Genomic DNA, 24,452 nt, shown 5'->3' with positions numbered 1-24,452 from the left:
TCTTCAGCATTCTTCTGTAGCACCACATTTCGAAAGCTTCTATTCACTTTTTGTCTAAACTATTTATCGTCCACGTTTCGTTTCCATACATGGCTACACTCCATACAAATACTTTCATACAAATACTGACACTTAAATCTATACTCGATGTTAACAAATTTCTCTTCTTCAGAAACGCTTTCCTTGCCATTGCCAGTCTACTTTTTATATCATCTCTACTTCGACCATCACCACTTATTTTGCTCCCCAAATAGCAAAACTCATTTAGTACTTTAAGTGTCTCATTTCCTAATCTAATTCCCTCAGCATCACCCGATTTAATTCGATTACATTCCATTATCCTCGTTTTGCTTTTGTTGATGTTTATCTTATATCCTCCTTTCAAGACACTGTCCATTCCGTTCATCTGCTCTTCAAGGTCCTTTGCTATCTCTGACAGAATTACAATGTCATCGGCGAACCTCAAAGTTCTTATTTCTTCTCCATGGATTTTAATACCTACTCCGAATTTTTCCTTTGTTTCCTTTACTGCTTGCTCAATATACAGATTGAATAACATCGGGGATAGGCTACAACCCTGTCTCACTCTCTTCCCAACCACTGCTTCCCTTTCATGCCCCTCGACTCTTATAACTGCCATCTGGTTTCTGTACAAATTGTAAATAGCCTTTCGCTGCCTACATTTTACTCCTGCCACGTTCAGAATTTGAAAGAGAGTATTCCAGTCACCATCGTCAAAAGCTTTCTCTAAGTCTACAAATGCTAGAAACGTAGGTTTGCCTTTTCTTAAACTATTTTCTAAGATAAGTCGTAGGGTCAGTATTGCCTCAAGTGTTCCAACATTTCTACGGAATCAAAACTGATCTTCCCCGAGGTCGGCTTCTACCAGTTTTTCCATTCGTCTGCAAAGAATTCGTGTTAGCATTTTGCAGCCGTGGTTTATTAAACTGATTGTTCGGTAATTTTCACATCTGTCAACACTTGCTTTCTTTGGGATTGGAATTATTATAGTCTTCTTTCTAGCATATGCTCCCGCAAATATGAGGGAGCTCTGTTTCGATCGAAAAAAATGCGTAATTTGTTATGGGCCATCGTGGAACATTCCCGCTTCAGCCCCTGTGGTTTCAAGACGTTCAGATACGTGGCGGCGCTATACGTGGCCTTCAAAATAGCGTCTGTAAAGGAGGAGATGCGTTCCGAGCAGAGAACTGTCACTCAGTTTCTTTTGGCACAAAACCAGAACACCGAATATGTTCACAGGCAACTGCACAGTGTCTACGGAAACCTGGCAGTGAATAAAAGCACCGTGAATCGTTGGTCGAGGCGCCTGTCATCATCGCAAACCTGTCCCATCTCCCGCGTGCTGGCCGTACACATACCCGTTGTGACTCCAGCCATGTTGGAACGTGCGGACACTCTCATTCGAGGTGATCCACGGATCGCAATCAAACACCACTGCTCAACTGGATGTCTCCCCTGGTAGTGCTGACACACTCGTCCACCAGTTGGGGTACTCACGTGAGTGCGCCTGCTGGGTTTCCCGCCACCTAACAGAGACCATTAAGAGCAACGAAAGGCCATCTCTACGTAACTGTTGCGCAGTACGAGGCTGATATGGCAATTTTTGGTCGAACGCCGTCACGGGCGATGGAACATGGGTTCATCACTTAGAACCGAAAACAGAACGGCAACCCATGGAATGGCTCCACACCACCACTCCTCCGAAGAAAAAGCTCAAAGCCGGAGCCGGTAAAGTCAACGCGACGGTCTTTTGAGACCCTGAAGGGGTTATGCTGTTTGACATCCTCTCTCATGGTGCAACGATTAACTTGGAAGTCTACTGTGTTCCTCTCAAAAAACTGAAGAAACGACTCAGCGTGCCCGCATCTCGTGGTCGTGCGGTAGCGTCCTCGCTTCCCACGCCCGGGTTCCCGGGTTCGATTCCCGGCGGGGTCAGGGATTTTCTCTGCCTCGTGATGGCTGGGTGTTGTGTGCTGTCCTTAGGTTAGTTAGGTTTAAGTAGTTCTAAGTTCTAGGGGACTGATGACCATAGTTGTTAAGTCCCATAGTGCTCAGAGCCATTTGAACCATTTGACTCAGCGTGTTCGTCGCCACAAAAACGCAAATGAGCTTCTTCTTCTCCATGACAACGCAGGGCTGCACACAATTCTGCGCACCCGAGGACAGCTTATAAAACTTCATTGGACTGTTCTTCCTTAAACTCCCTACAGCCCAGACTTTGCACTCTCCCACTTCCATCTGTTTAGCTCAATGAAGCGGGTAGAGTAAGTGGATGACGGGGAGGTTATTAACGCAACGAGACGTTGGCTCCGACACCGACCAGTAGAATTGTGCCTTGCGGGCATACGGGCCCTCCCAGTAAGGTGGCGTAAGGCTATCGTACTGAACGAAAAAATTGCTCTGAGCGCTATGGGACTTAACATCTGAGGTCATCAGTCCCCTAGAACTTAGAACTACTGAAACCTAACTAACCTAGGGACATCACACACATCCATGGCCGAAACAGGATTCGAACCTGCCACCGTGCAGTCGGGCGGTTCCGAATTGAAGCGCCTAGAACCGCACCGCCACCGTCGTACTGAACGGAGATATGTTGAAAAATAGAGTTTTGTAATCAAAATAGTGGGGAATAATATGTTGTATCCTAAATAAAACCCGCCTGCTTTCAGGAGAAAAGGTGTTGAGTTACATGTTGTACAGCACTCGCAGTAAAAAAGCAGAAGAGGGCAATGATTCGATAACAGTTTTACTGATGTTTCGAAATAATAACGCTATTTTTTTAAAAAAAAGTGATTCGCCGAGACAGCAGCTATGTAAATATGCAAGTTAATTTATACAAAAAGCAAAAACAGCAATTAGCTATTGGTAATAATTTAAAATTATTTTTAAAATGAAATAGCAGCGAAAGATGTTTCGGGATTTGCTGAAGAGAACCACCACCTCGAGCAACCCTCGCCACTGTTAAATACAGCCAACACCTCTTGTTCAGCATAAGTTAAATCTAATTATTAACGTTTACAGCCATCTGACGATGAACATCTCGGTTCGTTCCGGTAACGGCGCTATTTGTACCTAACAAACAGCACTATTAACGGTGGCTGAGGTGTGATTTTACTTTTTGTAAGTATTATTCTCTAGAGATGTAGGGTTAAGAAAACGGAGTTAATACCAAGGCCATGACTGAAGTGTTTCTAAGATGGTGAGCAGTTTACCACCAGTGAAGTTAATTTTTAAAGTCGACATTTTTTACCAGATTTTGTGGCGATGGATTGCGATACTTTCGGCTTTTAGCGTTTAACACACATGTCTGATTGCTTTTTGTGAGACTTCTAGTACCTTTAGAAATACAGACACTAAGCACGTGTACACACGCTAACACGACATCTACAACTAGGTGGAGACTTCAAAAAATTAACTACACATTAGTGTGCCAGGCCAAGTAACTTTCATTGAATCCTACACTACATTTAAAATTGACACAGATACAGAGCATTATTTTTCAACATAGTAATCAAGTCTCTATAAACAATGACCGGAACGTTTTTCCAATCATTCAATTCCTCATCGATGGAAATCCGCTACATGTCATGGAGCCGTTCGAGAACACCTGTGTGAATACCCTCATCCTTGGAAAATCTCATTGCCCAGGATGTTTTTTCAGTTTGCCGAAAAAATGGAAATCGCATCGTGCAAAATCTGGACTTCCCGATCAGCACACCCACGTCCGTGCGGCCTTCGTCAAGTCGCTGGGTGTATTCCACTACGGTTGGAGTCGACATTGCATTTGATCCCTACACGGCCAGAATTTCACTGTGAAACTGTGTGCAATTTAGACTGTTTGCCCACAAGAATCGTACTGTTTTGCGTACTTCAACTTCGGAGTACGTTTCTACTTGCCGCGCCATTTCATTCCCAAACTGTGATGCACCCGTTATCCGAACCGCAACAGAACGGAGTCTGCAGTAATGGGACATGCGTAACTTACTTGCTGAAGTCCCTACGTACATACTCGTATATACTCGGGAAGCCACATTACAGTGTGTGGTGGGGGGGTACTTCTGTGGTCACTACCACTTTCCTCTTCCCTATTACCGAGCGAGGTAGCGCAGTGGTTAGCACACTGGACTCGCATTCGGCAGGACGCCGGTTCAAACCCGCGTCCGGTCATCCTGATTTAGTTTTGCGTGATTTTCCTAAATAGCTTCAGGCAAATGCCATGATGTTTCCTTTGAAAGGGCACTGCCGAGTTTCTTCCCCATCCTTCCCGAATTCAAACTTGTGCTCCGTATCTAATGACCTCGTTGTCGACGGGACGTTAAGTACGGATCTATTCCTCCTGCTTCCCGATTCCATTCGCCAATAGGGCGTGGGAGCCCTAATTTCGTTCATTTTCCCTGCTTTTCGTGGTCATTTCGAGAGACATTTATGGAGGAAGTAATATGTTGTCCGACTCCTGATGGAACGTACGCTCGTGGAATTTCAACACCTAACTTCTCTGTAGTACACAAAGCCTCACGCGTATCGTCTGCCATTGGAGTTTGTTGGCAACCTCCGTTAATGCTCTCGCAATTACTAAATGGCCTCGGGACGAAACATGGTGTTCTTCGTTAGGGCTTTCTGTCTTATTAATCCAACCTGGTATATGGGTCACAGACTGATGAGCAATACTCTTACAAGTCTTTTGTCAGCCAATTCTCTCGTAGATTGTTTACATTTCCTTATTATTCTTCCAATGACTCAACCTGGTATCTGCTTCACCTGCAATTCATTGGACTTTACGTCACTGCGAACGGTTATTCCTAGATAGCTTACTATTGTTACTGTTTCGAATGGTATATCGCCAACAGCATAATCGAACAGAACGGATCTCTTCGCCTGTTTAGGCACAATACGTTACATTTAAGACCGATTAGAGGTACAAGAGAAGATATGGCACGAAGTGTTAATTGGACATAGTGTCCCAATTACGAATATATGTGAGGGGATTACTAGTTTCGGCATTCGCCTTACAACCGAGGGAAGCTTTATCGGAATTAGTTGATTGCAGCTAATTTTATTTCTACCTCCCAAATGAAAGTATGGATGTCTTATGTATTAGGAGTGTTCAAATGAAAAGATACGAAACTTCGTAACAATGAAGCGGTTGAAATTTGCACTGGTGGTTTGGGACAACGTAGTAAGACGTTTAGCGACGCGAAGCATGTGTAGTGGCCTATCCCTTCCCCCCCCCCCCCCCCAAAAAAAAAAATTCAAACATATGCCACCAGCAGGCAAGGTGATACCCACCGTCTTCTTCGACGTCCGAGATCCGATACTCGGATACTTCCTCGAGCACGGAGAAACCGTTAACCGTGACGTTTACAAGAGCAAGCGGCCTGGACTGCTCACGGAAGGAGCGATTCTGCTCCACGATAACGCGTGTCGCCCTGCGAGGTTATATATATATATATATATATATATATATATATATAACACCAGAGAGAGACGAAGTGAAGGGCACACACAGTGGAGAAATTATGGAAACAGGAAATCTTTCGGCTGGCGAAATGTGAGATAGTTGTGCTTGGGGCTCTGGTGATTAAAAGTAAATAAAGACTTCAGTTATACCTTTTCTTTTCAACGCCCCTCATACTGTGGTGCCGGCCGGGCGCTACAGTCTGGAACCGACCGACCGCTTCGGTCGCAGGTTCGAATTCCCGCCTCGGGAACGAGTGTGTGCGATGTCCTTAGGTTAGTTAGGTTTAAGTAGTTCTAAGTTCTAGGGGACTGATGACCTCAGAAGTTAAGTCCCATAGTGCTCAGAGCCATCTGAGCCGTACTGTGATGCACCTGTTATGTCTATTTGTGTGTATGTACAATGATTAAGTCGATGACTTGCGAGACATAACAAGTGTATCTAAAGCCAATATGGAAATAACATTTTCTTTACTTAATTTTTGTTACTTTTTGTTTTCTTCTCCAAGGAGTAGCGGGCCATTTGATTTCCGTCCAGTTAAAAGGAATCGGTCTTTCGGCCACAAACCGGGCGAGACTGCAGTGTTTGTGTGTTTGTGTGTGTGTGTGTGTGTGTGTGTGTGTGTGTGTCGCAGTTTACAGATGAAAGATTGATAGAACTACTGCGAGAAAACCCTTAAAGATATCCACAGCAGATGTGGAAGAAACATGAGGATGTAGTAAGTTCTGTGATCATTGCCAATAAGTCTGGAAAATATTTCCTGTTCAGCCAAATAAACAAACCAACACTTGCGAAAACACAGGAAGGCACTAAGCTTCAAGAGTCTTCAAAACCATTAGTGGAAAAGTGAATTACGTGTGATGGAGGAACGGTGCCGCGGCGCACCCTAATGCTGCGTAACGCCTCGTTTCTCAACTGCGCTTTGGCTCTGGCAGTGCCGCTGGCAGACGGTCGCACTCACTGTCACAACAAACCGCTGCTGCAGTCATGGCGGATTTGCGGGAACGCGTTTACTGGACAGCGCGACAGAAATACGTCGGCAGCTCTGAAAAGCAGCGCCGCTGTAATTGAGAAGTTGGACACAGAATTTTGCGCTCACCTGTGGCAACCTGCTACGGTGAACAACTTTATCGCCACGTTTCTACATTTCATTGCTCAAGTAAATAAAGAGCCCAGAGTCAGAAATAGGCGCCGTCTTATTTGGTCCTAAGAGAAATGCAAAGAAAGAAAAGAAGTGTAGACTGGGCCTCTAAAATCTTGCCAGACGCATTGCTGCCCGTAAAGTTGGAGCAATTCGATGTATCGGATTAGTCTGTGGACATAAGGCATCTGGAGAAATATTGAGACATGTCGTTCCACCATCATCCGACATTTAGTCGGAATTTGTATGTGGGTGGTCTTGATGCTAACAGGTTTCTCCTACACGTCCATACTTCTTGAAATGAGTTAGTACTGGAGGAAGGTAGTGGTTAATCCACTGTTTGGAATTTTTCCAGAACGCTCAAAAACTATGGATATTTGCTGTTCCATGCGCAGGGTATCTAATCCGCTAAGAAACGACGTTTTTTGGCGTTCGAACTCCGAGAATTTTTTTGTCACCGTTTGGTAGCCTCACTGTCTCGCAAATGGATGATATTACAGTAAGTTTTTCAATAGGAACAGAAAGAATACAAAGGAAAAACACAGGCTGCTAGGTCGCGAGAAATACTTTTTTAATTTAGTCACTTACTCTGCTCTAATTTATTGAGAACCTGTCGAGAACCGGATGGGAAAGAGAGCAAGTCTCTCCCATTTATAAGAATAATAACACAATTGACGTACAGGTTAACACATTCATATCTGCAGCGTCTCTTTGTTTCAGTACGCTAGAGCTTTACTCTAACTTCGAATGTTACGGTACATTTCAAGGCAAAGCTGCTTCTCTCTAAAATTCTGGTGGGTCTTCCGAAATACCACTCACGTGAAACACAACTTTCTTTTTGTTATTTTCTGTACCTTGCCAATAGCAGACGCACGCAGATAGGTACATTCCATCTTCCTTGCTTTCTAAAAGGAGTGCTTCGCTATGTCACAGTACCCAGTGACAACGAAGAAACTATCATACAGAGTATATTCATGCATATATGATTGGCTCGAAGAAATGTTGACCAACAGGACATTCTCCTTGACGACAAATGCTGCCGGCCGGAGTGGCCGAGGGGTTCTAGGCGCTACAGTCTGGAACCGCGGGACTGCTACGGTCGCAGGTGCGAATCGTGCCTCGGTAATGGATGTGTGTGATGTCCTTAGGTTAGTTAGGTTTAAGTAGTTCTAAGTTCTAAAGGACTGATGACCGCAGAAGTTAAGTCCCATAGTGCTCAGAGCCATTTGAACGACAAATACTCAACAAAAATGAATGAACATCGGGCGTGTCACAAGGACGCAAATTTATCAGACTATTAGCAGCAATCATACCGTCCGCTAACTGTGCTGTAATCTACAGGAACATCTCATCGCCGAAAGATTATAAGGAAATACAAAACGACAGTTACTTCCTATGATGTGCTCATTAAATGCGGATAGATGCACGGTAGTGCCAACACAAAAGAGAGGAAACCTTACAGAACTGCTGGATTACAGAATTAGTGGTAAATGACTGGAGTGTATTATATTGTTCAAATGGTTCAAACGGCTCTGAGCACTTTGGGACTTAACTACTGAGTTCATCAGACCCCTAGAACTTAGAACTACTTAAACCTAACTAACCTAAGGACATCACACACATCCATGCCCGAGGCAGGATTCGAACCGGGGACTTTAGCGGTCACGCGGTTCCAGACTGTAGCGCCTAGAACCGCTCGGCCACGCCGGCCGGCTATTATATTGTCTAGATACCTGCTAGTAAGACCATTTAACGATTTGCAATGATAGGACAAATGATATCACTAGGAGGCACGTCGAAGCCAATATTTAGATGGTTTTGAGGGATTCCAGATTAGTGAGTGGCAGGAAACTATTTAGGATTTAGGAAGTTGACATAACTGACTACGGCGAAGAAATTCAGAAGCCTACTGTAAGATCATAACAGGTCGGCACAACCTACATGTAGCGTTAACGGAGATGTTTGGGGGAACTGAGTGAGAACCGTCTGAGAAAAGATGACGTTCTTGCAAGACTTTCCTTAACTTAAATGCAAGGAAGTATAAATAGATGATTTACGTTGATGATGATGAATGGATTGTGGTGCGCTCAACTGCGCGTTTATCAGCGCCCGAGATGATTAAGAGACTCACTCTTCTTTACTAATGAAAGAGTATAGGGTATCAAAAATGCACGCACAGTTCGAACAAGTCTGAGGATCTCGTAAAACTAATGCCTTCTGCGTCATTTCAAAGTAGAGGCTTATTGGGCTGTTTGTACTTCTAGAGCCTATGGTCGAAGGGATAATTTTCTAGGATGAGTTGAAAACTTGGCTAATGTCACAACTGAATGTCTGCTTTGGGCACTGGCGGCTCCCTGCCTCACTACCACAAACGTGTAAGAGGATATCGCAATAGCGATTTGTCACAGAACTTAACAGACCGCAGATGACAGACAGATGTCGCACTGTGTACTGGCCGCTCCAGTCCGCCAACTTAGCTCTTTGAATCTTCTTGCTCTGGGACTATGTGAGAGACGTTGTCTTCGTGCCAAAGCTGTTCGCAATTTTGAAGACTCTTGCAACCGTGTCATTGCTTATGTGGCCGCGATACGATACGACGTGTCTGTTTACAAATGATTTCCGCTGGGATGTAAAACCAAACAGGAACCCAATGAACATTTGTAAAACATGTTACAATACATTGCGATTATTTTCTATTTACTTATGTCCATAGTAATTTCGTTATTAAATATGTTTATTCACAATCGCGACTTTGGCTGTCGTTCCAGTCTCAATTGACAGCTTCCTATGAAGTGCACCAATACGCTTTTGTTTCCCTTAAGAGTATTAAGAATACGTCATATTCGTAAAAACGCAAGATTCTACATCGTTATTACGCAAAGTGTAACTGTGTCTTATTGTTCACATGAAATGTGTAAACACGGTTCACACGAGCACAATGTCCTCTTAAGAGAAATTATCAACAAATAATACCCATATAACAAAAGTGTCGATTAGCACGTGAAGTCATGAGGACGAGATGGAACAATGAGGACCTGATTATCAGTAATATTATGAAAAATAAATAAAAGGAGATATCCTGTCAACAAAAAGGTACTCATAGATGGTTTAGTCATATCAGTGTGACCACCGCCTATGTTCGTCGTCCAAGTCCAATAACCATTCGTAGACGGCAGGTGGCTCTACTGGCAGTGAAGGGTATATAAAGCGTTTAGGAGGTTCGCGGAAAACAGTGCAGTCGTTGTCGCAATGCGGCAACGTGGCGATTTTTCTTACGTCCAAAATGGTGTGACCGTTGGCTTTCGAGCCAAGGGTAGAAGCATTTCCGAAAGGGCTAAGTTTGGAAGCTGTTCACGTGCTGGCGTCACTGAAGTACACTGTGCATGGTAAAATGGCGCTATGCAAAACCAGCACCGACGTAACTTTGGTGGACCACAGGTCACAGATGACAGGGGTGAACGACAGTTGTGGCGACGTGTACGGACGAATGGACGTGTAATTGTTTAGCAACTGACTAGCCAGATCACCCAAGGGTCTACCAACAGCGCCTCCTCAAGGACAGTTCGGCGAACGTTGCTGTATATGGGCCTCCGCAACAGACGCCTGGTTCATGCACCCATGCTGACTGCTGTTCATCGGCGACGAAGGCTGGAATTTGCACGCCAGTAACGGAACTGATCGTCCACTACGTGGCGACAATATCTTTTTCAGACGAGTCACGTTCTATACTCCATCGGACGGATGGTTGTTTTGGCGTTCACAGCCTGAAATATCTGGGTCCAGGCCGATGGAGGGAGCGTAACGGCGTTCCCTGTGTGATCTCATCTTTCTGGAAGGCACATTTGATCAACACTAGTATGCATCTATCCTTTGGGACCACGTTCACACCCACATGAAGCTTATTTTTCCTCTCCACTATGGCCTCTACCAGCAGGACAATGCAGTGTGCCACACGGCTCCCAGTGTACGCGCGTGATTTGTACAGCACCAGGACGAGTTTGCCGTGCTCCCCTTGTCACCCAACACCGTCGATTTAAACTCAGTCAAGAATATGTGGGAGCACCCTCGATCGTGCTGTTCGCGCCACGTAGGTCTATCCTCAATCGAGAAATCCAGCGCAACTAGCCACGGCGCAGTACCAGCATGGCTTCAGTGCTTTCTAGAACCTCAATGACTCTTTCTGCACGTCTCGCAGTGGTCCGCGCTGCAGAAGGTGGTTATTCAGGTTTTTGACAGGTGGTCACGTTGATGTGCCTAGACTGTGGAAATGCTTCTCTCCAAAACGAACAATACTCTGCAACGACCGTTCTCGAAACACTGAAGTGGACTCACATCTTCAGCTTCAAAAGACGACTGATGACTTATCTCCTGAAAAAGGATTTATGCATTTTCATGATACTGAATGCGATCATTACGCCATTACATCTGATTGCCTTCCTTCATCACCTAGCTTCCGATATATACTAATGACTGTCAGAGTTTTTCTTTCTTGCAACTCATTAATATCTTAACAGTATTACTTTAGTAACCTTCCATATGTTGACTTTCTTATTTTCAACAGTTATTATCATAATAATTATTATTATTTCTTTTTCCATTTACTATTACAAGTATTATCAGTTATTGATCTGTCAATGGAATTAGTGCAGTTGTTTCTGTGATAGAGATTCTCAAGCTGACCTACATAACATTTACCGTTCAATTATTATAAGTAATCACTGTGATTAGAAAAAGAGGAGTACGTCTTAACGTTCCATAGACGACGTGGCTATTAAAGACCGAGCAAAACCTCAGCTTGGACAGAGTTGCCGGAGGATATCGGAAAAGTTAGCTTCAAAAGAATCAACCCGTCTTTTGCGTTAAACAGCTTAGTGAAATCACGAAAATCTGACCAGACGAAGATTTCAAAGCCGCTTCTCATGAATGCAAGGCTATTTTAACTAGTCATTCGATTTATGATTTCATAATCATGATCTTTCGTTGACAAGATCGCCATGTACGCTCATGTATACTATTTCTTTCATGACCGAATCCTAGAACCTGCTGCATAGCGCATTTGTCTGTTCAAAAACAAACATGTGTCCTTCGTTGATGCTGCGCTCTATCGTTGTAGACTTGTCGGTTTGGCCGAAACAAAGGCTCCGTACATGTTCTGAACAGTATTGCGAAATGCACCACTGAGTCTGGTCGATGCAACGCATGCCACACTCACAACTGATGCTATGGACGCCACGTGCCTCTGGCCGCACTGTTTACCCCCCCCCCCCCCCCCGACCCGCTTTATATACCCTTCACTGCTAGTGCTACCACCTGCCGTGTGTGAGTAGTTATTGCACGTTGGCGTAGAACATAGGCGGTCACATTAATGTCATTGGACAGTGTAAAGAGACGGTGCGCGATGGAGCGGGATAGAAAGGCTTTGGTTTCATGGAAACGAGTATCATACAATGCTGTTCAAATTAGTGTATTAAGACAGAAACAAATACTTTAAGGACAGACAAAGAGGAGATTTTTATAGGACTGCAGAATAACATGACTGCAGTCAACAATGATAAGTACAGGCGTTTTTTTATCTGGTTAGTTTTATGTATATTTGCAGTGTGTGGAAACCTTATGGTGCCTTCTTGCAAATTGTAGCAGAGTGTTCATTCTACATTATGTTTTTATTCAGTACTACTGCTAGATTTTCATTTATTATCTCTTGGATTAATGACAATGAGGCCTCCTTTACATCAAGACAAGTATTTTTTATTACACGGGGTCTTCAAAACATAAATTACACATAACTGTGGCAGGTCAAGTAACTTGTACTGGACGCTGCACTACACTTCATAGTGACACAGACACGTGCCACCGTATTTCAACAAAATCAAGAAAAGTCGAACACCCTAACTACCTATCGTTCAATTTCTCGACGACATAAATCCGCTCCTTGGTCACGGAGCCATTCGACAAACGATGTATGAACGTCGTCATCGTTGGAAAATTTGCGATTGCTGCGAATTACTTCCTCGACTGACCGGGGATTACCGTCTTTGGTCGATGTCAACTGCCGTTTTTCTGGTTTCCCGATTATCTTCACTACTAAAACAGCACTTTTCAACTAGCATTTGGTTCAAATGGCTCTGAGCACTGTGGGACTTAACATCTGAGGTCATCAGTCCCCTTGAACTTAGAACTATTTAAACCTAACTAAGCGAAGGACATCACACACTTCCACGCCCGAGGCAGGATTCGAACCTGCGACCGTAGCAGCAGCGCGGTTCCAGACTGAAGCGCTTAGAACCGCTCGGCCACCGCGGCCGGCTCAACTATCACTGTTTCGCTGTTTAACAAGTGACACATTGCAAGTTTAAGCGCAAGACCCACAGCATAAGGTAACAAAAAGGAAAATTTAGAAAACCACATAACGTTGTAACTTGAGGGAAACACATCTGGGTGAGAAGAAGCTGTGTTTTTCAAGAAGGATCCTGTCCAAAAACAAATTTATGAAGAGTTTGATTTTGGACAGATTTCATATGAGATAATCATTATCATCGCCGAATTAACGCCATTATAGAGGCGGTGTTAAGTGGTGTTATAGCCATACCCCCTGAGGTGTCTACTACGTTGTCCAGTGTCCATATTTTTCCCTTGTGGACTTATTGTTTAATAAATAAAATTGATAATGGATCATATCCCCTGGTACCGGCCAATGTTTACAGGGAGCTTCCTTTGGTTGTATGGGAAAGCCCGTAACTGGATATTCCTAAGGCTTCTATTTGGAAACTATTCCTGCTGCTCTACTACCAGTATTTTGCTGGAAAGAGCTGGCCTCTGCAATGGTTCGGATCTCGAACAAGCCGCAATATTCTTCCGAGTACAGAATGAACGTATTTAAAAAGAAAAAATGTGTAGTATTAGTTCTGATGCAGAAGACAGGGAGAAATAACCTCACCGCGTCTTTTTCCCGAGGAGCAATACCGGTATTGGTCTGACCTTCCCACAATGGATGGACGAGTATTTCGACTCTCCCTTTTTCCAGAATGCAAGTTAATAGTGGAGCATTTAAATGGCAAGCGACTTGAACAGGGAACCAAAAATTCGACCGGGAGTGGAACTAGTCCAGACTCTGTCTTGATAAACTGATGTTGACACGGGCATTGATGCTAGTCACGCGTTCTGACAGCCAAGATGTACGTCGGGATTTCAGACAGTCGCGTTTTAATCTATGCGGCTGAGGAGGGTAGTGCGTTAACTCCCCGCTCTCTACCGCTTGTCCCCAGGGTAGTTATATCTCGTCTACCAGTGGGAGACGACGCGACGAGAGAGTAAATACGCAGGGGAGAAAGTCACTGAAGCGCTCACTGCCACCAGTATGTGGCTAGGTGGTCAGCTAGCGTGTGAAATGTGAGAAGTGTCCCAAGTTGGCAACGTTCAAGGTCGCGCCGGCCCGCTAAAAGCGGCACTGTCTATTTGCGGCCGCAGCCACAGCCACTGCCTACGGCGACGACGCGGGCGCCACCGCCGCCTGCCGTCTGCCGCCTTCCGCCGCCATTCAGCGCGCAGTCCCCGCGACGCGATAATTTCCCGAGGGGGTCGGCGGCGCGGAGGGCTCCGCGAGCACTTCTGCGCAACCGCCACGTACGAAGCTTCTCCAATGTGATGATCAGTTTGTAAATGACTGTAGTTTCAGAAGGCGCAAAATATTACACTACTGGCCATTAAAATTGCTACACCACGAAGATGACGTGCTACAGACACGAAATTCAACCGACAGGAAGAAGATGCTGTGATATACAAATGATTAGCTTTTCAGAGCATTCACACAGGGTTGGCGCCGGTGGCGACACCTACAAGGTGCTAACATGAGGAAAGTTTCCAACCGATTTCTCATACTCAAACAGCAGTTGAGCGGCGTTGCCTGCTGAAACGTTGTTGTGATGCCTCGAGTAAGGAGGAGAAATGCCTACTATCACGTTGCCGACTTTGATAAAGGTCGGATTGTAGCCTAGCGCGATTACGGTTTATCGTATCGCGACATTGCTGCTCGCGTTGGTTGAGTTCCAATGACTGTTAGCAGAATATGGAATCGGTGGTTGCAGGAGGGTACTACGCAACGCCGTGCTGGATCCCAACGGCCTCGTATCACTAGCAACGAGATGACAGGCATCTTATCCGCATAGCTGTAACGGATCGTGCAGCCGCCTCTCGATCCCTGAATCAACAGATGGGGACGTTTGCAAAACAACCATCTGCACGAACAGTTCGACGACGTTTGCAGCAGCATTGACTATCAGCTCGGAGACCGTGGCTGCGGTTACCCTTGACGCTGCGTCACAGACAGGAGCGCCTGCGATGGTGTACTCAACGACGAACCTGGGTGAATGAATGGCAAAACGTCATTTTTTCGGATGAATCCAGGTTCTGTTCACAGCATCATGATGGTCGTATCTGTGTTTGGCATCACTGCGGTGGACGCACATTGGAAGCGTGTATTCGTCATCGCCATACTGGCGTATCACCCGGCGTGATGGTATGGGGTGCCATTGGTTACACGTCTCGGTCACCTCTTGTTCGCATTGACGGCACTTTGAACAGTGGACATTACATTTCACATGTGTTACGACCCGTGGCTCTATCCTTCATTCGATCCTTGCGAAACCCTACATTTCAGCAGGATAATGCACGACGACATGTTGCAGGTCCTGTACGGGCCTTTCTTGGTACAGAAAATATTCGACTGCTGCCCTGGCCAGCACATTCTCCAAATCTCTCACCGATTGAAAACGTCTGGTCAACGGTGGCCGAGCAACTGGCTCGTCACAATACGCCAGTCACTACTCTTGATGAACTGTGGTATCGTGTTGAAGCTGCGTGGGCAGCTGTACCTGTACACGCCATCCAAGCTCTGTTTGACTCAAGGCCGTTATTACGGCCAGAGGTGGTTGTTCTGGGTACTGAATTCTTGGGATCTATGTACCCAAATTGCGTGAAAATGTGTGCTGTCCTTAGGTTAGTTAGGTTTAAGTAGTTCTAAGTTCTAGGGGACTGATGACCATAGATGTTAAGTCCCATAGTGCTCAGAGCCATTTGAACCATTTTTGCGTGAAAATGTGATCACATGTCAGGTCTAGTATATTATATTTGTCCAATGAATACCCGTTTATGCCGGCCGCGGTGGTCTAGCGGTTCCAGGCGCTCAGTCCGGAACTGCGCGGCTGCTACGGTCGCAGGTTCGAATCCTGCCTCGGGCACGGCTGTGTGTGATGTCCTTAGGTTAGTTAAGTTTAAGTAGTTATAAGTTCTAGGGGACTGATGACCACAGATGTTAAGTCCCATAGTGCTCAGAGCCATTTGAACCAATACCCGTTTATCACCTGCATTTCTACTTGGTGTAGCAATTTTAATGGTCAGTAGGGTAGTTTTTCCCTCAAGAGAGCACATGGTTGCTTTAGAGCGCTGTAGACGATATAGAACTGGCAACAGGCAGTCATGTGACTCTCCACCGCTGACGTAACTCACGGCAGTGATGTGGTGTGTATGTGTCAGTCGGTTGTACGGAATCAGCGTAGTAAGATCGCTCGGCTTTTGGTGTTGCTTGGACACGTGGCAAGATGGCAGAAAGGACCTACCGCGTTTAGACATGCCAATGCCCACAACGTGAACAGTTGCCGAATTTGTTGATGTATCAACAAAAATGGGAACTGAAGCAGATGGGACCTGGATAAGCTGAAAGAACCAGAGGTTGTACAGAGTTTGAGGGAGAGCATAAGGGAACAGTTGACAGGAATGGGGGAAAGAAATACAGTAGAAGAAGAATGGGTAGCTTTGAGGGATGAAATAGTGAAGGCAGCAGAGGATCAAGTAGGTAAAAAGACGAGGGCTAGTAGAATCCTTGGGTAACGGAAGAGATACTGAATTTAATTGATGAAAGGAGAAAATATAAAAATGCAGTAAGTGAAGCAGGCAAAGAGGAATACAAACGTCTCAAAAATGAGATTGACAGGAAGTGCAAAAAGGCTAAGCAGAGATGGCTAGAGGACAAATGTAAGGATGTACAGGCTTATCTCACGATGGGTAAGATAGATACTGCCTACAGGAAAATTAAAGAGACCTTTGTAGAAAAGAGAACCACTTGCATGAATATCAAGAGCTCAGATGGAAACCCAGTTCTAAGTAAAGAAGGGAAAGCAGAAAGGTGGAAGAAGTATATAGAGGGTCTATACAGAGGCGATGTTCTTGAGGACAATATTATGGAAATGGAAGAGGAGGTAGATGAAGTTGAAATGGGAGATATGATGCTACGTGAAATGTTTGACAGAGGACTGAAAGACCTAAGTCGAAACAAGGCCCCGGGAGTAGACAACATTCCATTAGAACTACTGACAGCCTTGGGAGAGCCAGGCCTAACAAAACTCTACCATCTGTTGAGCAAGATGTATGAGACAGGCGAAATTCCCTCAGACTTCAAGAAAAATATAGTAATTCCAATCCCAAAGAAAGCAGGTGTTGACAGATGTTAAAATTCCCGAACTAGCAGTTTAATAAGTCACAGCTGCAAAATAGTAATGGTTCAAATGGCTCTGAGCACTATGCGACTTAACTTCTGAGGTCATCAGTCGCCTAGAACTTAGAACTAATTAAGCCTAACTAACCTAAGGACATCACACACATCCATGCCCGAGGCAGGATTCGAGCCTGCGACCGTAGCGGTCACGCGGTTCCAGACTGAAGCGCCGAGAACCACACGGCCACACCGGCGGGCCGCAAAATACTAACGCGAATTCTTTACAGACGAATGGAAAAACTGGTAGAAGCTGATCTCGGGGAAGATCAGTTGGGATTCAGTAGAAATGTTGGAACACGTGATGCAATACTGACCCTACGTCTTATGTTAGAAGAAAGATTAAGGAAAGGCAAACCTACGTTTCTAGCATTTGTAGACTTAGAGAAAGCTTTCGACAATGTTGACTCGAATACTCTCTTTCAAATTCTGAAGGTGGCAGGGGTAAAACACAGGGAGCGAAAGGCTATTTACAATTTGTACAGAAACCAGATGGCAGTTATAAGAGTCGAGGGACATGAAAGGGAAGCAGTGGTTGGGAAGGGAGTGAGACAGGGTTGCAGCCTCTCCCCGATGCTATTCAATCTGTATATTGAGCAAGCAGTAAAGCAAACAAAAGAAAAGTTTGGAGTAGGTATTAAAATCCAAGGAGAAGAAATAAAAACTTTGTGGTTTGCCGATGACATTGTAATTCTGTCAGAGACAGCAAAGGACGTGGAAGAGCAGTTGAACGGAATGGACAGTGTCTTGAAAGGAGGGTATAAGATGAACATCAACAAAAGCAAAACAAGGATAATGGAATGTAGTCGAATTAAATCGGGTAATGCTGAGGGAATTAGATTAGGAAATGAGACACTTAAAGTAGTGAAGGAGTTTTGCTATTTGGGGAGCAAAATAACTGATGATGGTCGAAGGAGAGAGGATATAAAATGTAGACTGGCAATGGCAAGGAAAGCGTTTCTGAAGAAGAGAAATTTGTTAACATCGAGTATTGATTTAAGTGTCAGGAAATCGTTTCTGAAAGTGTTTGTATGGAGTGTAGCCATGTATGGAAGTGAAACGTGGACAATAAATAGTTTAGACAAGAAGAGAATAGAAGCTTTCGAAATGTGGTGCTACAGAAGAATGCTGAAGATTAGATGGGTAGATCACATTACTAATGAAGAGGTATTGAATAGAATTGGGGAGAAGAGGAGTTTGTGGCACAACTTGACTAGAAGAAGGGATCGGTTGGTAGGACATGTTCTGAGGCATCAAGGGATCACCAATTTGGTAGTGGTGGGGAGCGTGGAGGGTAAAAATCGTAGAGGGAGACCAATAGATGAATACACTAAGCAGATTCAGAAGGATATAGGTTTCAGTAGGTACTGGGAGATGAAGAAGCTTGCACAGGATAGAGTAGCATGGAGAGCTGCATCAAACCAGTCTCAGGACTGAAGACCAGTTTTAATAGAACCACTGCTTTCAAAGAACTCATGTCCAGCTCTACCAGTTTCCGCCAGAACATTGTGGACGGAACGACATGTAATGGACATCTGGAGTCGGGTATGTTACAAAAGACCGTTTCTCACAGTAGTACATAAAACAACGAGTTTTCGAAGGGCCAAGAAACACGAGAGAAGTCTACTGGAGGCGTGTATTGTGCTCCGACGGATGACGATTCTTCCCCCAAGTCATGCATGTCGTTTAGTGCCCTGACTGCCGAATGCCCAATGAGGCGTCTAACACGTGGTTTGTGGAGATTGTAGTTCAGGCCGGAAATGGTTCTGCTGTGTCGAGGGAAGTTTTTCCTTTCATGGCTTTGCCCCATTCCGTCACACATAATGTCTCCATTCGATGACTGCATCACGAAGTACAGCATCACAGACTCTCATTCCCGAGAAAGTGTGAAATGATTTGTGACTGAAATCGAGAACACTAGTTCATCATCCTCTCTTTCTCGGCAGGGTGACAATTTTATCGACCACGAGCACCCTAACAGGCAGTCTCAGCTTTCAACGTCACGGCACTAACAAGTCTAAGCTACCTCAAATAAGGAAAGAAAGATTAAGGTTTGGCGTCATGTCGAGGACGACGACATTAGTGATATATGGGAAGATAGATCTGGGGAAACAAATCGGCCACGCCCTTTTCAATTGACCTATTCAGGCATTTGCATTAAGCGATTTAGGATAATCACGGAAAACATAATTCTGTATCGCCGGACGGGATATGAACCGACGTAAACCCAAATGCGAGTGCAGTGACTTAGCAATACGTTACATCGCTTTATTCAACTAAGGAACAGGGTATAAATGAATTATCGGCAGGTTCATTATGAAATAAATAAATTAAAATAATGTCCTCAATATCTCCGGGACATTAACGACTTTGTGCGCTACTCTGTTAGTGTACGTCCAGAAAAAAACCAACTGTTCTCTCAGTAATTTTCTGTCCGTAGTCAAAGTAAAAAATATTATGTGTTAAGATCCCAATTTTACCTGTGTTATGTTTCGGTTCTCAAACTAAAAGAAACCAGCGAAACACTAAACCAATATCTTTTGTTGTACGGGATTATGATGAGACACGGAAAGTCATCTGCAGTGACTAGATGTATATTAACTTAAACGAATTTTCTAGCAAAGAAACTTTATTTTATGTGGAATACGAGACCACAGAGTCATTCGTGCATGAAAATACACCCGCTGCGAGTGACGGTACGTTTTGAATTGTGTTCGGGCAGTATCATAGGCCTATATTTTTTATAGGGCGAAGAAAGAAATGTTCTAATAATGAATCAAACAGTTTTTCGTGCAACGATTTCTGCGGGTCTGTGAGCAAAGAAGTACCATTTGGTTAGAGAGAATTCCTAGTTTCTGCAAGAAGGTGCCATCTGCACATAGCAGTGGAGACATTAGCTTTTAATCAGGTTCGGTCTACGCCCAGCATATCTGTCTAGCTTGAATTCCAGATTCACACCTCGCAATCCTTATTTCTTTGACCGTAGGTTAAATCACAGGTACCTGGCAACATACCTCGACAATGAGTAAACCTGATCAGGATACTCGATAACTGATCAGTGAAATCGAAGTATTCGTGTGTAGGCAAACGTCATGCACAGTGCGCTTGCATAGGGATGGTAGAGATCACAGCAGCGTTACCTGTTCTTATTATTTGCAACTGCCTGAGATGCGGAAAACAACCTGAAAGCCATAAGTCACGAAATCGTGTAAATATTCTTCAATGTGCGCAGATACTTTTTTTGCTTAAATGTGTCAGAGGTAGAAGTAGGTGGATGCATCTCATTCGATTGAAAGCACGATGACTGAGCGTGAAAAGCGCACTGATCCCATACATAGCTCGTGCACTACTTAGGAAAACGAAAGCGCCCTGAACATTAAAGAAACAGTCGTACTGCCTAGTACACTTATGAGCAATTGACGAGTTCGGTATGTTGTGCATAAATGACATTGTGATCCGTGTAATCTTCCATCATTCTGTTTGGAAGTAACTTTATTGAAGCTTCGTATTTACTTATGTGTTTTGGACACCCTCCGTCTCTAGAATGGTAGAGACTGCACAACATCTAAACAGCCGCCAGACGATCCCAGTTTCTTGTATTTAACAAGAGTTCTCACATTTCTTCAAAGTAAATTGGTGCTTTCTCCAGCAAATTAATTTGAAAAAAAAAATCACAATGGATAACTCAAAACTACTTTTCTCTTTATATATTTCTAAAGTTGCTAAACAAGTAAACACCACATACATCTATTTCTGTTGATTCCTAAGGCACGACATAGTGACTGGGAGGATGGCGTGTCAGCATTTGTTTTTAAAAAAATGGTTCAAGTGGCTCTGAGCACTATGGGACTTACCTTCTCAGGTCATCAGTCCCCCTAGAACTTAGAACTACTTAAAACTAACTAACCTAAGGACATCACACACATCCATGCCCGAGGCAGGATTCGAACCTGCGACCGTAGCGGTCGCGCGGTTCCAGACTGTAGCGCCTAGAACTGCTCGGCCACTCCGGCCAGCCATTTGTTTTCACTAGGCCGTTTATCTTTCGGATAAGTAATCCATTAAGTTCTGGTAAACTAGAAGGAGCAGTTTATTTCTAGTGACCTGTAGCAGAGTAAATAACTGACGTCTAATTCTTGCCTTGGGGGAGTTTGGCAAGCAATTCGAGAACCATCTCATCCCACAAATTTTCAGCTCATTCGAACTGTTTTCCAGCTACACCATAGTGGCTTATGGGAGCGAGCAGGACCTCCTTACATATAAATGATCAAGTAGAAAGACTCGGATGCTCTTTAAGGCTGTTTGCAGATGATGCGGTTGTCTGCAACAAAGTAGCAACGCCAGAATATAATAATGATTTGCAGAATGAGTTCCAGAGAATTGATGAATGGTGAAGGTTCCGGCAATTGACCCTGAACGTAAGTAAATGCAACATATTGCGCATTTATAGGAAAAGCAGTCCACTACCGTACAGCTACACTACTGATGACAAACCGATGGTAACAATATCTACCGTAAAATATCTCCGAGTAACTATCTAGAACGACCTTAAGTGGAATGACCACACGCAGCAGATAGTGGGAAAAGCATATGCTAGACTCAAATTCACGAAGAAAGTAGCTTATAAGGCGCTTGTTCGATTCTTGAGTACTGTTCATCTATGTGGGATTCCTACCAGGTAGGACTGGTGGAAGAGATAGAGAAGATACAACAAGAGTGGCGTGTTTCGTCATGGGATCGTTTAGTTGGCGCGAGAACGAGAGCTTAAACTCTATTGGCAAACGTTGTGCATCACGGAAAGTTTGACTATTGAAATTCCTAGCCGACATTCATTCTTCCCCCACGCTACACGCGAGTAGAAAAGGGTTGGAGGGCTCACAGAGTGGCCACATGTTTCCCAAAGTGAAATTCCCTGATTTCCAGACAAGTTTTAGCATTTCTTCTGAAAAATTTTGAGATCTCAAAGGTAAGTTAATACGTAAGCGACAATCTATCTTTGTAGCTAGGTAGTGCAAACGACGAAATACCCAAAATAAATAAATAAATACAAATAAAAATAAAAACCTTGCAAGCAGATGTGAGCAAAAATCTTAAGTAGTAAGATCAACATCTTTTGTAATGAACTGTTTTTAGATGGAGAAAGCAAGCCAAATGGTGTATGTTTTTCATTAAGAAAGCATTCCGGCTTCAGGACACAAGTGGGCAATCGGGACCATCCGACCGCCGTGTCATCCTCACTGAGGATGCGGATAGGAGGGGCGTGTGGTCAGCACACCGATCTGTCGGTCGTTACGATAGTTTTCTTTGACCGGAGCCGCTGCTATTCGGTCGATTAGCTCCTCAATTGGCATCACGAGGCTGAGTGCACCCCGAGAAATGGCAACAGCGCATGGCAGCCCGGATGGTCACCCATCCAAGTTCCGGCCACGCCCGACAGCGCTTAACTTCGGTGATCTGACGGGAACCGGTGTATCTACTGCGGCAAAGCCATTGCCCACTTTCATTAAGACCACTGGTATTATTTTATTTCAATAAAACGAAACACATTTGGTCACAAAATATGCGTTTCCTTGGAGTGACAAAACAGATTTATAAACCTTCACTTATTTCAGAAATAAAATCAGAAAAAGTAGGCCTCTTGAAAGATGTGTATAATGCGGCGAAGAACTGTGTAAAGCAACACACAGATAACCACCTATAAAATGTTGGTTCTCTATGTTCATTACTGTTAGTTATTACCCATTGTGTTATATCTATTATTTTACAGGTATTTTGCGATTTTTCTTTCGAGAAATATGAGTAGATAGCGTACGAACCGTCAGCGAATGACACAATTTTCTTCTTCTTATCGTCTATACTTTCTAACATATAAACTACTTTTGAAGTGCCAAAATGTACTAAAACAAATAAAATGTCTGTAAAACGCCACACTGTACAATGACAGTCGCAATTCGGAAATCCATCGCCCATGGCCTCTGGCCTGCTGAAGGGCACCGCAGTCCTGGGCCCATGGATAAACCATGAGAATCTGGTGCATTGCGCCACACACCAACAGACCCGGCAGGTCGTTGATACTAGATCCGACGGGCAGGGCCTTCACATCAGCGGGAACCGAATTGTTTCAGATCGGCAGGCCCGATCCATTGCAGATACACGCAGAAACGGCGTGCGGTTCTGGCCCGTTGCGGAAATAAACATGTGTCGCCAGCTGTTAACGATCCACAGACAACATGTTGATGAAATGAGACCACGGCGATCAATCCATGCAACGGATGACTTGTTCAAATACTCTGAGAATCAATGATAATGAGGAGACGTAGCAACCCACCGTAAAAGTAATTACAGTCGGAGACGGGCGTGTAGAAAAGACAATGACACTCTCACAATTAAATTTTCATCCAAAGCTTTTGTCAGAAAACGAGAGCACAGATACATAATCACACAATCACTCAGACACAACTCACGCACACAAACCGCCGTCTCTGGCCACTGCGTCTACAGTCTCTGAGAATCAGATCCAAACAAACCATTCGTCATGCCTTCCTGCCTCTCGTCGGCAGCTGCTAGGCTAACGACAAGAAGTGGTGGCAGCATTAACTGCAAGCTGAGGGGAGTGGCAGGAAGGGGAGAAGCAGTAGTAATGAGGGAGTAGGGAAGTGGCGCACGTACTCAGCTGCACCCAGCGAGCGACGATGCATGCCACCTCAGTAAACAAACCATTTCATCTACTGAAACAAAACAAGAGATTTTTCCAGTGTTTTTTTTTTTCAAATTTCCCTGACGTGTTTGAAATTTCCTGATTTCCAGAACCTGTGACAACCCTGGTTCAATCGGAGGTACAAGAAGTACCCATCAGTTAAAGGTACAAGGAGTACACTCCGCCACACACCATTACGTGGCTTGCGGAGTATGATAGAGGTGTAAATGCACTGTACCCATCTTCATACCTAAGGTCGCCCAACCTCGCTGGCGCAGTGGTACTCGGCGAGGAATTCATCCAGTTGGGATACCAAGAAAACAGTTCAACTCGGCACAACATCTGTGGCACTATGTGGTTCGCGAGTTACTTCCAAACTCCACCGGACAACGAATTATTCATTCTGCTAATGAAATTTTTCACCTCTAGTCTTTAGCATCCAATGAGAGGAGGAATAATTAGACTACGTGACTATGTCTTGGATTATATCCCGAACTTCACACCACAGCGTCTCATAAAGTGAAGGTATGTGGCACTGTTGACGGTAGTTTGACCGTCATACGGCACATTAAACTCCGCGTCTCTCTTGTAG

At 44.4% G+C, this 24,452-nt stretch overlaps 1 protein-coding gene and 1 pseudogene across 1 annotated transcript in view; both read right to left on the bottom strand.

The window, feature by feature from the left end:
• The window catches only part of LOC126162232 (obscurin), a 720,647-nt gene that overhangs the window by 556,973 nt on the left and 139,222 nt on the right, over positions 1-24,452 (bottom strand). The gene's annotated exons all lie outside the window — the stretch shown is intronic.
• Positions 22,541-22,658, bottom strand: LOC126164197 (5S ribosomal RNA; annotated as a pseudogene).

Source organism: Schistocerca cancellata, chromosome 2 (assembly GCF_023864275.1).
Source record: "Schistocerca cancellata isolate TAMUIC-IGC-003103 chromosome 2, iqSchCanc2.1, whole genome shotgun sequence".
NCBI lineage: Eukaryota > Metazoa > Arthropoda > Insecta > Orthoptera > Acrididae > Schistocerca > Schistocerca cancellata.
This window is presented reverse-complemented; position numbering and strand designations above follow the sequence as displayed.